This window comes from Sceloporus undulatus, chromosome 2, assembly GCF_019175285.1.
Source record: "Sceloporus undulatus isolate JIND9_A2432 ecotype Alabama chromosome 2, SceUnd_v1.1, whole genome shotgun sequence".
In the NCBI taxonomy this organism is placed as follows: Eukaryota; Metazoa; Chordata; class Lepidosauria; order Squamata; family Phrynosomatidae; genus Sceloporus; species Sceloporus undulatus.
In genome coordinates this window covers 18,075,611-18,081,767 of record NC_056523.1, presented here as the reverse complement: position 1 = coordinate 18,081,767, position 6,157 = coordinate 18,075,611, and the positions used below count along the sequence as shown (strand labels likewise).

Below are 6,157 nucleotides of genomic sequence, written 5' to 3'. Positions count from 1 at the left end.
TTGTGGTCTCTTCCAACTCTATGATTCTATGACTCTGTGACCAATCCCTGCCAGACATTGTGCTGGAGGTGCTGCTGCAAATGCCTAGTATTCTCTCTAGGAATCTCTTTCAGTGCAACTTTTAGTTAAAGTTGACCACAGAATTGCGCTGGAGGACCTAGATATTCTTTGAGAAAACGTATTAATAAAACCCGTGAATAACCAAATCTGCAAAAGCCAAAGCTGCAACTGTGAAGGGAGGGAGGAGGGGAGCATTTCTGGAGGGTGTTTTGGGAGCTCCTCCTCCTCCTCCCACCCGGCCCCTTCCTTCCTTCCAGTCAATGGGAGGGGAAGAAGGGAGGGAAGTTGGGCAGCTTCCCGGCATGCCTTGCAACGCAAGGGAAAGGTTTGGCCATTAATGCAGCTGGCCATATGGGGGCTTTGGCAGAGGAGCATCCCTCGCCATCCTCGCCTGGCAGGGATGAGGCAGACCAGGAGGCTGAGGGGAGGCTTGGGGGCAGAGGGCCTGAAACCCCCAAGCCCCCATTTTGTGACTCTTTCCCCCAGTTTCCCTGTCTCCTGGGGTTGCCCCCCAGCTGTGGGGTCTGGTAAGTGGGGTGAGTATAGATAGGGACATGGGAGGGAGGGAAACAGGCGCGTCCTCCATTTCCAGCCTTCTGCCCCAGGAGGGATTCCCCCCCCCCATGCCCTCCGTTTGGAGCAGGACTAAGAAGCATGGGGTGTGTGTGTGTATTTCTAGCGTTTCTTTGGGCACGTCCTCCATTTTTTCCTCGAACGTCCTCCATTTGGGGTAGGACTTAACAAGCAAGCATCGAAATATTTCTAGGAGTGGCATTTTAACTTGTCATTTTTCTGCCCAGGAGGAAGTCCCCAGATGTCCTCCATTTTGAGCATGCCTGAGAAGCATGGATCAATAGTTATATGAACATTTTTAGATTGTATTTTCTGCCCAGGAAGGATTCCCAAATGTCCTCCATTTTGAACCTTGGCTAAGAAACATGGATTTCAAGGAGTGTTTTTAGCTTTTTTTATTTTCCATCGGGGAGGAATTCCTCAAAGGTCCTCCAATTTTGAACCATGGCAAAAAGCATGGCTTTGCATTTCTATGAGTGGTGACCAGGTATCCTCCTTTTTCTGGACATGTCCTCCATTTCAGCTCTCTTCCCAAGAGGAATTTCCAAACGTCCTACATTTTGAGCAGGACTAAGAAGCATGAATTTACATTTTTGGGTGTTTTTTAGTTCTTCTTTGGTCGTGTCCTCCATTTTGCGGCGCCTGCTCCTCTTTTGTGGTGAGGACATTTAGTCACCCTGGGTTAAAGCCAACTTTAATGGCTTAGCAATTATTATTATTATTCAGTGATTCCCAAACTTTGCTCCTCCAGATGCCTTGGACTTCATCTCCCAGAATCCCTGACTGCTGGCCAAGCTGGCTTTGGCTTCAGGAAGTTAAAGTCCAGAACACCTGGAGGAACAAAGTTTGGGAACCACTGATATAGTGGTTTGAGTGTTGGACTTTAACTCGGGAAGTCAGGGTTCGATTCCCAGCTTGGCCATGAAACCCACTGGTATAAATAAATACCTAAAAATCACACACTCTCAGCCTCCGGAGAAGGCAGTGGCAAACCTCTGAACAAATCTTGCCAGGAAAACCCCATGATAGGTTCACCAGAAGTTGGAAATGACTTGAAGGCACATAAGAACAACAAGTCAGAGACAGGGTGACCAGATGGCCTAACCACAAAGGAGGACAAGGCACTGCAGCATTCCAGAAAAATGGAAGACATGACCAAAGAAAAGCTAAAAACATTAATACACAGTTGGCCCTTCATATCCACAGATTCTTTATCTATGCATTCGACCATCCACAGCTTGAAAATATTTAAAAATACATAAATTACAAAAACCAAACCTTGATTTTGCCATTTTGTACAATATACAATACATTTTATACAGTGCATTTATACAATATACAATACATTTTATACACCATTTTACTGTGCCATTGTATTTAATAAGACTTGGGTATCCACAGATTTTGGTATCTACGCTGGGGGGGGGCATTCTGGAACCAAACAGAGTGGATACCAAGGACTCACTGTAAATATAAATTTGTGCTGCTTAATCATGTTCAAAATGGAGGTGTTTTGAAATTCCTCCTGGACAGAAGGCTGAAATGTAGGACATATCATGGAAAAGGAGGGTGTCTGGTCACCTTGCCTCTGAACAAATCTTGCTAAGAAAACCCTATGATAGGATAGCCTTAGGGTCACCACAAGTCATAAATGACTTGAAGGCACACAACAACAATGGCATTTTATTTGTATCCCGCTTCCCCCCCCTCCCAAAATAAACTGGAGCTCAAAGTGGCTCTCAGGTCAAAGTAACAGTCTAGTTTTTTGTTGTTGTATGCCTTCAAGTCATTCCCAACTTATTGTGGCCCTAAAGCAAACTGATCATAGGGGTTTTGGGCAAATTCAGAGAGAGTTTGCCATGGCCATGCTCTGAGGCTGAGAGAGTGTGACTTGCCCAAGGCCATCCAGTGGGTTTTTATGCTCGAGTGGGAAATCTGATCACCAGAGTCAAAGTCCAGTGCTCTAACCACTACTATACAAGACTTAGAAAAAGTGAACCTTAAAAGAGATTTAAATGATGAGATGCCCCCTGTGCCCTTACAGCTGGCACACAGGAGAGACAGAGCATGTAACCACTGTAATGTTTCAAGCACTAGAGGAGCTACAATGGACCTTAATGAGGACTGGCTGCTTGTGTTGGTGCTTCATCTGAACTGCAATGGCTACCAGGCACTAGTTTGGGTTACAAATGGGTCTACACCCTTCACATCTATAGAGATCCACTGTTAGAGCCCATGTTTGTCATAAAGAAGTTCCCCACTGGAAATTTGCCCAAAACCAGCTGGACCTTGTTGCAGATTTCTGGTGTTCTACTGATCTGTTGGACTACAACTCCCATAATTCTCAGCAGCATGACTGGCAGTGATAGGAAGAGTAGCATGACACATCTGGAAGGCACCTGACCTGAAAAGATTGGGTTAGTGTAGTGGTTTGCAACCTTTGGTCCTCTAAATGTTTTGGACATCAACTACCATGATTCCTGACTTGTTGGCTGGGACTTCTGGGGTATGAAGTCCAAAACAAATGGAAGACCAAAGGCTGGAAACTGCTGTGTCAAAGGCAGGATTGAACTGGAAAGATCAAACTAGAAATGAAGCAGTGATCTAGACTGCTCATGTATGTGCCTAACTCTGCCAGATGAATTTACTTGTGGCTGCATCTGAGCATAGAAGGATTTGCCTCTGCCGCCCCTTATGAATTATTCTCACCCTGTCTGTACATGTTTGTAAAGGTGCGGTAGTGCACTGCATCTTTTGTGTTCAGTCAAATGTATGTGTAGAGATAACAATATTTACATTGCAGCTAGTCAGTACATTGATTTAAGCCTCCAGATTTTTTTGCAGGTTGGTTTGGCAATGTGGGTGTGTAGAAGTCTATGCTATATGGTCTATGGCAAACACCTATAAGTTGTGCATCTAAAAGAATACAATGTGTATGTGCCTTCAAGTTACCTGTTATTTATAAGTTCTCAATATCCTAACTCATCCTGAGGATGTGTTTTGCTTGCATAGAAATGCATAGGGGATGCCCAAATTCACCTGGTGGTTTTCCAGGCCAAGCCAGGATTCAAACCCTGGTCTCCAGAGTCACCCAACACTCAAGCCACTACTAATTATATTGAATTATGGCTCATAGGTTTTATCAATAAACTCAAACACCACCCAGTATGACAGATGGGAAGTGGAATCCAATGTATATGAAAAGCACACTTAGGGAAGGCTGAACTAGTGAGTGTGTACATACAACTGCTGGTTTTGCCTGGTGAAGGAAAGAACTTTTTATGTATAGTTTCTCCACTGTTGGTTTGTTTCATTAAAAGCTGCCCCAGGTGCACAGCAAATTAGCAGATCATTAGTATCTTTCCTCACAACGGAGGTGTAGGAAATGCTTACTTACCAAATTTCCATTGAATAGGCAAGTTGCTATTTAAAAACACAAACGGGGTCAGGAGGTTGGGGAGAAATAGCAGCCATCATCTTTAAGGAGGTTGTTCTGGCTGATAACTTGATCTTCCTTGTCTATTTAATCTCCCCAGTGTAGGTTCCTGTTCCCTGGGAGTGGTTTCAGGTCTGAAGCCCTGGCTAGACGTTGCATTTTCCATGGGGATTGGCAATTCCCATTTGCCAGAAACTCCATAAGTGTGAGCATAGGGCTGTCACAGGGAAGTTGGTACCTTCAACCACCAAAGATGTAAGGATTGTAGTGGAGAAACCCACTGTATTGCAGCCTGGAAACCTGCAGCCCTCTAGATGTTGTTGGATTGCAGCTCTCATGAGTCCTCAGCAATAGAACCAAAGAGGAGGGATGATGATGGGAGCTGGCTAGGGTTGCCATATTCCAGCTCCTCATATTCAGGCATCTAATTTACATATTATGCAAAATTATTATAAGTATGCATGTTATTAATTTTCAATTTAATTATGCAAATTCATCACATTAATCATTGGATGTTTTCTACCATTCTCTGCTTGCTCACCAAGTCTTGCTCAACTTTCATTATACATAACAAAGACAGCAATTCAGTCCACCCCCACATATACAACAGAAGATGGGGGCAACCCTGAGCCCTCCTGGGTTCCCTAGGAAACACCAGTGGGAGAGTCAGTCAACCCACACCCACCTATGCTGTGTCCCACCCCACTACACCTGCTGGTGGCCTTTTCCTGGCTATGTCACCCTGGCCAGGTTCCTGTTGCTAGAAAGCAGCGTCCAAAGCTCCAGTGGCCTTCTAGATGAGATATAAGACAAGGAGGGTGAATGTTCATGCCACCCTTAGTAGCAGCAGTGGCTGCCGCCACCCTGCACCACCACCACCTGCTTCCTCCTCATCATCATCCACTTTGGCCCTTGGAAACCCAAACTTGGCTGCCTAGCCTGTCCTTTTCCTTTGCTCCTTTGCCTCCCATTGATCCATTAACTCTCCAAAGGTGGAACCTGGCTTGTAAGAGGCAGAGGGAGCACTGTATTCAGTCCTGGACTGCCCACCTTTGCTGTCTCCAAGTGAAGCCAAGGTTTGGTAAACAGATGGCAAAGAAGTCTTGGTTGCAACAAAAGGAGAATCTGGGATTTTTCTCTTCAACCCACTCAGTTGGCTGGGACTTTTTTTTTGAGTCCCTTCAACCTGGGATTTTCCTGGTTTTCTGGGATGAATGACAGCTCTAGCGCTGGCATTCAACAAATTAACCATCTCTGTTTTCAGAGACATAATGACCATGTTAGTCTGGAATACCAGTATACAAAGACATCTTGTAGCACCTTTGAGACCAACTCTTTTGCACAGTTAGGCGTGTTACAGACGCGCCAAAGCGGCGTGCTAGGGTTGCCTTGGTATGTATTAGGGTTGAGAAGGGGCGTCCCTTCCGGATGCCCCTAACCCTAATACAGACCAAGTCCGTACAAAATGGCAGTGCCTGTTCCACACGGAGGCCACCATCTTGATGTAGCGGACGCGTTGCATCCGCATGTCACACGGCACATATGACGCCACAAGTATGCCATTGGTGCCTTGCGGCGTCATTAGCACGCCTCAAAGAGAAGCGCCATTTTGGCGCTTCTTATTTGCAGCGCGGAGGAGCCACGTGATTTGGCTGCTGTGGCTCCTTCACGCCGCAACCGGTGGTGGCGGCGGACCGCCGCTTCTCGGCGCTCTGTAACGCGCCTGAGTCTCAAACTTGTTCCAAAATCCCTTTGCATCTCTGTATTATGTGATGGCTTTGTCTGATACAGTTAGTTGCATAGCTAGGAGTAGTTAAGGCATTATGAATCGATATTGCTTAATCCTGAATATAGACTAGGAAAATAGGCAATGGCCAGCTGGATTTCTTGAGGGTCCTGCCTTCTCAGACCTTGGAAAAGTTGTTGTTTTGCTAGAGTACCTAGAAACCACTTCCCCAGCCAGCATTGTCATTTTCTATGTTTCAGTAAGGCTGTTACATGCTTAAAACAGGCTCTTCCAGGCCTGATGTAGCCTTTGGTCACTTGAACTGCCTTGAGTCGCTATACTGGGAGAAAGGCAGGATATAA

General features: G+C 45.7%; 1 long non-coding RNA gene across 4 annotated transcripts in view; it reads left to right on the top strand.

Annotated features, from left to right (window-relative positions):
* Positions 1–330: 330 nt before the first annotated feature.
* The window catches only part of LOC121923541, a 14,967-nt gene continuing 9,140 nt past the window's right edge, over positions 331–6,157 (top strand). For 2 of the 4 annotated variants that reach the window (XR_006102392.1, XR_006102393.1), the window contains exon 1: positions 332–596. This is a non-coding gene — a long non-coding RNA (uncharacterized LOC121923541). Of the gene's footprint in view, positions 597–6,157 lie in introns of all 4 variants that reach the window. The other 2 variants (XR_006102394.1, XR_006102391.1) reach the window with 2 other exon arrangements.